Raw genomic sequence first — 9,947 nt, 5'->3', positions numbered from 1 at the left:
TATTTTGAATTTTAATAATCTGTAAAAAGCATCTTGTAGCTTAGTCAAAACTATATAAAATAAGATCAAATTTTGAAAAAACTGTAAACCCCCCTATGCCCTTAATTCAATACAGTTTTAGCTTTGTTATAAAATTATTTTAATAAATTAATTAATTAATTTTAAACAAGGTTCAGGTTGTAGTTACATCATAAAACTTGATAGGTATCTAAAACACATTATTTATCTTACATGTAAATGTTAAAAATTCCAGTTTTTTTTGATGATTATAGTTCAATAGTTAAGTTCTATAAAGGTCGCAATCTCCTGCCACCAAAACCAATCGCGAATAAAATATACAATTTGCATAAATCTATTTAGATGATTTTTGTTCAAAATTTTAGGTTATTTTTGTAAGTATAGAATTCTAGTTTATTTCAGCATAAATTTTCAAATCCCAGGTTAACCGGCTACCCTTTATTTTTTATATATTTTTGTCTCTTATGAGAGAAAATAGCCTGATGGTGTAGGGGTCCTGATGACCACATTTAAAACTCTCTGAGCTGAACCTTGCAAGATCAAAGCCTGGTGGTTAACACATATACAAAAGAAAACTAAAAATAACTAATTACAAAATAGAAATTTTCAAATGATTGTAAATTTAAGAGTAAAAAATGTTTTTCAGTGAATTATTCTTTTATTTTTTAACATTTTGATAGACATGCAGTATTTATATTTAGAAAAATAATTAATTTATTAGTAGTAAGGTATCAGTGGTGTGCAACTTAAAAACCAAAAGGGGTTTTTTGTGCACCAGGTCCTGGGACCAAATATTTTGAGTGCTTTTTTTATGTTCTTCAATAAACTATAATAATAGTTATAGAATTAACCATAAAGTGATGAAGTTATGAATAAAACCAACTTTTTGAATGGCTTCTTTTAAAAAGTACTATTAACAGAATGTAATCATAGAAAAATCTTCATTTATTTTCCTAAAATCACATTTCTTTATAAAAGTGTTTAATTAATAATAGATTATTTTAAGTGTGTTCGTAAACTTAAGTCTGATTTGAAATCATCTTTGTGGCCTGACAGTGTAGGGGTGCTAATTACAGCTTTGAAAATACTTTGAGTTGAAGTTTAAAGATCAAAACCGATAGTTGACACACATATACAAAAAAAAAATGTTCAAGGTTAAAAATATTATTCAGTGTTTATTTTTTATCACAAAATATTCAGTAGAAGTTCCAATAGTTTACGTGATAAAAAAAAGCTCAGAAATTAAAAAACTTATTTGTAGATAATTTAAGAACCTCAAAGTTAAATCTATATATGAAATTTTATATTAATTAGTTATGCTGTTGTGAAGCTACAACCTTTGGACTTCGCGCTTGAATGACTTTCGGTAAGTTTCATTCCGAGAATTCTAACAACTAATAACTTTATTCACTATTGTTGTTACAAAACCATAAAACTGCTATGATAGCAGAGACTATCCCTTGATGCTTTATGACATTTTAAATAGATATATAGAAGTATGTTGAAAAAACTACAAAAACTTTAGTTTAGCTCAATTTTTTGCTAAAAGTATATTCAATCAGTCTATAGCGAAGTTCTAGGAGGGTTTAGAATAAAAAAAATAATTCATCTTAAATAGTTTTTCTTGTGTATATAAGCTACTAAAAACGTATAGCTAAGACTACATTAAAACTGATGCTTAAGTAGAACAAAAAAAAATCAATTTTTTAGCTGTTTCTCAATTTTTACCAAAAAATAGCGTTTATATGTATATGTTTGTTGAACAACAGAAAATGTTTGATTTGGTCCATGGACTTGGTGTACGAAAAAACCTTTTGGAAATCGAGTCGCACACCACTTGGACACCTTTTAAGTCTTGTCCAGAACGATAATTTTTTTTTAATTAGATAAGTAGCATTGTGTACTATCAGTTGTTAGAAATTAAAAAAAAAACTGTGCAATGTTTCTTTAACAATTCAATTTTTGTTTTTAATGCTCCGAATATAAATTTATTCAACATTGAATAATCAAAAATAAATTTTAGAAAAAAGTTTTAATAGTTCTCATAACAAAAATTATGCTTTATTTTTATTACGTTTGTACAAGCAAAAACAGCTAATCTATAATATTTCAATATTTTTTTGAACATAACTTCTTTTAATGGGAACTTGTCAAATATGCACAAAGACACTTTTGCAGGAAGGGTCACTTTTGTACGAGGGGTCACTTTTGCACAAAGAAAATTTTGCACGAGAGCAAAAAAAATTTAGATAGAACAAAAATACAAAAAAAAAAGTTACCAACCAAGGGTAAGGGTTAGGGGTAATGGGAACCGTTAAGTTCCAACCCGCACACAATTCCCACCCGATCAATTCCAACCCAAATCAAATCCCACCCGAATCAAATCCCACCTGAACATTTCCCATCCGAATCACACCCGATCATTTCACACCCGCACAATTCCCACCTGATTCAAATCCCATCCGATCAAATCTACCAGAATCAAATCCCATCCGATCAAATCCCACCCGATCATTTCACACCCGAATCTATTCCCATCCACATAATTCCTACCCGGTCAATTCCCACTATATTATCAAACCCGATTATATTTATTCTTGTACGAGTTAAAAATTTTAATACGTTTGGAATTCACGTTAAAATTTTTGTTTTTGTATTTTTTAAAATCATTTGAAATATGAAATTAGTAAGGTAAAAACAATTTTTTAATTTAAGCTAAAATTGTTTTTGTTGCTTATTTTATCATGTTTTTAGTTTAATGTCAGTTTTGTTTGTTGATAACTACGATAATTAAATAATTACGACTTGCGAGCAACAGAAAGTTGGTCTGTTATTTGTAAAATGCTATCATTGTTACTAAAGTTTAATCCAGATCAGGTTTAAATAATATTTAAGTTTTTAATATTGGAACCATTTTCTATTATGGTAACTAATTTATGTCCAATTATTTTTTTTTGTACGAGTTGGAACAATTGACATTGACACTTAATTTTATTTTAGATTTTGTAATTAATTAAAACAATAAAATAATTTAGCACTGTACAACATAGTTTTCTTTAATAAGAGCTTTGGAATTTAAAATTATAATAATTCTTATTCTATTAAACTCTAGACCTAAATTACTTTTGTTCTTGATTACTAGATTTTTTAGGTTTTTGCGGCCGGCAAGGAAAATTGGCCAATCTTTTGTAAAATGCTTTTACGGCTAATACAATTTAGTTTAAATCAGGTTCAAAGCAAATTCAAGTATTTTTAGTATCCGAACTATTTTTTATAACAAAGTATTCTACGGTAAATGATTTATGTCCCAATTAAATCTACCTTTGTAACGACTATAGAAATTAATATTGCTCGGCATAATTTTTTTTAAGTGCAATTTGTGGAATTTTTTTTAGTAATGTCGCTATATATAACGTGTTTGAATAGTTATATAAAGTCTAAGGTCTTTTTCAATGTATAAGAATCAAAACTGGAATAATAATAAAAAAACACGTTATAAATATAACATGCTAAAGGATGTGCTTGAATTAGCATGTATAACTTTAATAAATATGTAGTTAGAAGCAGGGACGTAGCGTGGGGAGGGACACTGGCGCATGCGTGCCACCCAAAAAAAGAAAAATGTAAAAAGAATGTAATATCTTTATCCTTAATAGTTTATTTTTTCTGCTTAATTTGCCTTTTTTCAACTATGTTTATCTAGTATTCAAAAAGTTAAACGAAATTTTGAATACCAATTAGTGACAAGTTAGGAAAGTACATGTTATTACTCAATATACTGATTCGGTGCGTAATTGTAAATGCGCACCGATGTTGATGAAAAACTCCATAAGGAAAAATTTTATAAGTTCATTAACTTCATAAGAATTAAGACTCAAAAAGTACGCAACTAACCTAATGCACCGCTGTAGTATAACCTTATGGCAGATTATTTTTCTACAAAAAGTTTACAAAAATACGTCACGCTTAAAGAAAAATTAAACAATTTTACAAATTTTTTTTTTATCCTACATTTTTAAGATTACTGCTAGTTTTCTGAACTTTATTTTTGTAAACATATAAGATAAGCGTGTCGGTCTATGAGAAATAAACTTTGTTTGTGATGTTTTATTTTAAACAAATACAATCAAATGAATTAAATTTAAAAAGTATACTTTTAACTATTTTACAAAGTTGTAATAAACTGTAATAACAGTTATAAAGTTGGTCTATTTTAACTTCTGTGTAACTTTATTAAAATTATGTGCAATGAGGTGTTGTTATCACTGTTGTATTGTATATTAAAGAGATTGATATTTTTTTCGTAAATAAAACAGATACTTTCGTTTTATTGAATATATTAATTTTTAAAGATATTAACTTTACTATAAGTAATAAAAACAATTTTTATTTAGTAAGTTTACATTTTTGCAAGTATAAGTAATTCTAATGGAATTTATACTTTTATTTAATTGTTTAATTTTGTAATATATAAATATTTTTTAAAACAGTTACTTCGAACGGGCTGAATATTCTACACATGTGTCGCTGATTGGCTGATCTATTTTCATAGAAATAAAACTATCCAACCGTAAATTTTGATGCTAATTATCATATTTTGGCACCACAAGTTGTTACAAGTTAGCAAAACACTTAGTTTAAAATTTAAAAGTCTGTTCTCAAATATTAAACCTTACTAGTTTCAGAAATTTGTATACAATTTAACTGTAATACATATGTAGGATAAGAAAAAAATTTTAAATAATAATTTAACTTAGGATTATTTATTTTTACTGCTAATAAAAGGTTATGAGTGGTGGGGTCCATTATTTTTGTATAAAAATTCACAGTAATTACCTAGGATGAAGTTGCACCAAAGTTTTCTCATTTTGAAATATTTTCTCTCCACATTTACAACACAGACACATATCTTTCTTAAAGCATACTTATTTTTAGTTTAGTAACCTTTTAGAGGAAATCATATTAATTATTTTCTTCTTTTCACATTTACCATGCACACACACTTTAGAACAACTTTGTTTACTTTATGTTTTTTCTTTCTTCATGTAAATATGGATATAATATTAAAAATAAAATAAATAAAAATATAAAAGTTCGTAAAAAAAATATTTTCTTACTTGTAAGCCTGTTAAAAAAAATATTTTGTTTTTTTTATTTGTTAATACTTTTGAAATATGTACATGAATTTTTAAATTAAAAAGGTTTAATTAATTTTTGGTTAGTTAAAGGTCAGTTATTCATTCAGGTAATTTTTTTCATATTAGAGTTAGTTTATTAAATTTTTTAAATACTTTTTGTGAAACACACTTAGTTTTTGATTTGAAAAATTTGAGTTAATTTTTGGTTAGTTAAAGGTCAGCTATTCATTAAGATAAAGTATTATTTCTTGAAGTATTACCTTATAATAATTACAGTTATAGTTAATTTTAATTAAGTTCAGGTTAAATCTATAAAATAAAGTTCACAGGGTAACTTAGGTCTCTGAATGTTTTTATAACTTTGTTTTGGATCTAAAACATTGTTTGAACAACAGATATCTAATTTGCCACAAGAACTTTTTTTAAGGGTATAGGGGGTTAAAGCCAATCACTTCCATGTTTTTGTATATTTATATAACTATGATTCTTCCATTAAATAAGCAAAAGGAAATTACAGTAGAGGGCAGGGGATTACATCCATGTTAGGTACTCACTAAATTTTTAAAACAAATATGTTTTATATTTAAAGGGTATCTTTAAGAAATACGCATCCGTGTAAGGTAAGAATAAACTTAGGGGCATAGGGGAGTTAAAACATTTTTTTAGAAATAATTATTAGTTAAAGGTCAGTTATTCATTAAAATAAAGTGTAAACCCCCCTGTAAGAATAAATTTAGGGTGTAGGGGAGTTTAAACATTTTTTATGTTTTAATGTGATTTTGTTTTGTATAGTTTTTAATAAGCTACAAGTTGTTTTTTACAGATTTTAAAAATTCAAAATAACTTTTGAGATATAGCCGGTCAAAGTCAAAGGCAACAATAGGTTCCATATGGGATGTAAAACTAAAACAGCTAATAACTAGAAATCACTAAAAATATATCTTCTAGTATTCCCAGTAGTTTTTGGGATTACTACCACAAATTTTTAGGAAATGTTTCTTGCAATATTTAAAAATACTGGTGCAAGGAATTATTAAAATTATAAAAAAGTATATATATAAAAAATTAAAAAAAAATTTTTGTTTGTTAGTTATATTTTTTTTTTGCAAAAGACTTTTCTAAACATTGCAAGGAACATTTCCTAAAAATTTGAGGTAGTTATCTCTAAAAACCTAGGAGGAGATAAATTCTTATTGATTTCTTGTTATTTACTGTTTTAGTTGTGCCTCTCATAAGGAACCTATTGTTTCCTCCGACTTTGACCGGCTACATCTCAAAAGTTGTTTTGAATTATTAAAATCTGTAAATAGCATCTTGTAGCTCGGTAAAAACTATATAAATTAAGATCACGTTGTGAAAAAAGTGTTTTAACTCCCCTATGTCCTTAAACTTATCCTTATCTTACACGGATGCGTACTTCTTGAAGATACTCTTTGAATGTAATAGATAAATAATAATAGGCTTTTTATTTATTTTTTTATAATTATATGTGCTTACTTACATAATTTTTAAAATATGGCAGTGGTGGGCTTTGAACCCTAAAACAGGTGTTTCTGAGCAAAAATATGCCGCCTTGACCGCTCGTCCATGTTGCCTGTGAATTAGACGCACATTTTGCGAATATAAATGTAACATTTTTAATAATTTGTCAAAAGTTTTTGCATTGAAATTTATTTATAAATACTAATTCAATAAAAGTATGATAACATAACTAATTATGTACCTATTTTGTTAACATAACAAACAAACTAAATCAATATTTGAATTAATTTAATCATTGTATTTAATCAAGTATAATACTCGCTATTTAAAAAAATACAAAACAACTAAACAAAAACTATACGTAATACACATAATAAGGTAATACATATAACAAACAAGATAATTGACTTACTTAAACTAAATAATAGTAATAGTTATTTTAATTTATACTGTTATGCCTAAGTATAAACTTAATATTTTAACCTACAATTAATAAACTTTTTTAAATTCTTTGCCTACCCCTTACACTCATTTTATGTCTAATTTATATGGATCTCATAAAACTTACTACTTTATTAAACTAATTCTTAATTATTTTTAGAGTTTTGTTTTTCAATAATTTTAAAACTTTTTTAACTACACTTTTATGTTTATTTTCGCCAAAAAAATTATTAATGTAAGTTTATACTAAAAACCTGCTTGAATTTTTTTTACTATTTTTTGTTTATATGTGATAAAAATCTCGAATCAAGATGTTTTTTAAGCGTTTTGTGTTACTTTTTATTTAAAATTTTGTTTTCTCTTAGTGTTTTCAATGAAAACAGCTTTAATACAAATGAAAAAAAAAATTTTTAAGTACAAACAATTAATAAAATTTATTACTAAACGGGTTATCAACCAATAAGAATTTAAAATAAAGTTTTTGAATGTACGAACCTTGATTTAATTTCTTTGGTAAACCTGTTTTGACCATATATTTAATATTCTGTCATTTATGTATTAAAGAGTTATAAGTAGAATTCAAAATGTTTTTAAAGTGTATTTTTGTCTCTTTTACGTAAAATTTTATTTATACCTAGTTTTTCTATTAACTTCTCATCAAAACATCTATTAATAATATTTTGATATTTACATACAAAAAATTAATTTATATATGACGTTTAAACGATGTTTTATTGTTTATTTAATAGACAAAATGTACTAAATACCATTGTTTTTGTTGAAACTGATTAAGTTATAACGTTTATAGGTTTTCTTCTTATTTTTTTGAGTTTTAACAGAAAAATTTAATCACTTTTGATTATTCTTTATCATTTTACCGAAAAATACGTTTCTTTTAACTGTTTATTTATAAATTTACGTATATTTGGTTTTTTATAAGTTTTTATTAAAAAATTTAAATATTACTTAGTGGTTTATAAAAACACTAACTTAATTATTTAAAACTAACTGTTTAATGTTATATTACTTAGATTAGTTATTTTTCAAGCTAACTTAATACATCTAAGTTAAGTTTAAAGTATTAGAGTTTTTTTAGATTTTTTATAAATAATATGTTTGCTTTTTTAGTGTTATCGCATCATTTTGTCCCTGGTTTCGTAATCATTTTAAAAATTTAATAAACTTTTATGCTTTTTAGCGCCATAAATATTAAACAAATCAGCGACGCATTGGTGGAATATTCAGCAGACTTCGAACTTATTTTACTTAATAAATTTATTTCAATTAAATTACTTATAAAAAGCTTTTTATAGCTAATTACAAAAGTTTTAATTTAAAGGATTTTTTGAGAAAATAATTTGCGCACCCCCTGACCAAAATACCACGCTACGCCACTGGTAAGAAGTAAAGTTGCAATATATAGTTGTAAATACCGCATAAGTTAATGAAAAGTCTTCTTTACAAACAAAGTTTCAAAAGTTATAAGCCGTTTATGACACAATGAAAAGAAATAAAGCTTTTTTTTTTATCAGCGCATATCACAAAAACAAACCTTTTTTACGATAAAATAAAATGTTTGCATTTTGTTATTGCATTGGTTGTTAAAGCATTTTTAATAATCGTTGTTTTAACTTTTACAATTTTGGAAAGAAAGCACAAGCGAATAAAGTAAAAGTTTATGAATAAACAGCTTTTTTGGTTAATAAACGAAACTTTCTTTTTCTCTTTTTCGTCTTTTTTCATGGTCGCACAGGCTCCAAGTAACCAGTCTAAACACGCCCCTGCAGTTAGGTACAGCTTATTGAAAATGAAAACAATAAAAATTTGTTATATTAATAATTTCTCTCATTAAAAGTTATAATATTTTTTTTTTAATTGTTAAACTTTATTAAAGCAAACTTTTTTGGTTTAAATATATAAGGTAATATGAAATTTTAAATTTAAAAAGAATGGAACTTGACTGAAACTTATAATCAATCTTTCTTCTAAACTTTGCATGTACAAAAATTAAACGGTTTAGAATTTATGCATAAAACTATTGATCTGAACTAACCGTATAACATATATAAAGGTTGATATTTAACTTATTTGAAATATTTCTGAACTGGATTGAGTCGAATGAGAATTCATTCGAGTGATAATTTACCTGGATGGGAATTGAACGTGAGGGAATTGATCGGGTGGAATTGATCGGGTGAAAACTAGTTAATAAACTAGAAACATAACTAATAAAAGTTATTATCAAAAAAATAACAAGAACATTAAATAAATATAAACTAATAAACAAAAAGAAAAAGTTATTGATCGAGAGTAAATGTTAGGGGTAACAGTGATAGTAAAAATAAAATATAATAAAATTAGTAATATAAAAAAACTAAAGAAAATTACCTACCGAGGGGTAAGGGTTAGGGGCATCAATGACAGTTAAAATTTAAAAAAAATTCTAATTAACAAAAACGAAATTATCAAAAAATTAAAACTAATAAAAAACTTAAACGAGTTTTTAAAAATTTAACCTGTGTAAAAATGTCTTAGTGCAAAAATGACCCTTCTTACAAAAGTGTTTTGGTGCAAAAGCGACTCCTCGTGCAAAAGCGTCATCGTGCAAAAATTTCTCTTCGTGCATATGTATTTGACTTCTACCCTCTCAAAATTGCCTAATCTTAATAAGTAGCTGTAATAGATTTGGTCTTAATTAAACTTTAAAATTAATTTTATCTAGTCTATATTAAAGATTATTATTTCATAAATTAAAAAAAAAAGCTTTAAGTCAATAAAACATTAAGAATTTCAGTGATTTGGGTCGTACATTTAAGTCTCAATAACTAGTGCACGACTAAACAATTTCTGCTAACTTGAATTCTTAAA

Source organism: Thalia democratica, chromosome 1 (genome assembly GCF_965202585.1).
Source record: "Thalia democratica chromosome 1, ktThaDemo2.hap1.1, whole genome shotgun sequence".
NCBI lineage: Eukaryota > Metazoa > Chordata > Thaliacea > Salpida > Salpidae > Thalia > Thalia democratica.
The sequence above is the reverse complement of the archived record's forward strand: the minus strand, read 5'-3'. Positions refer to the sequence as shown.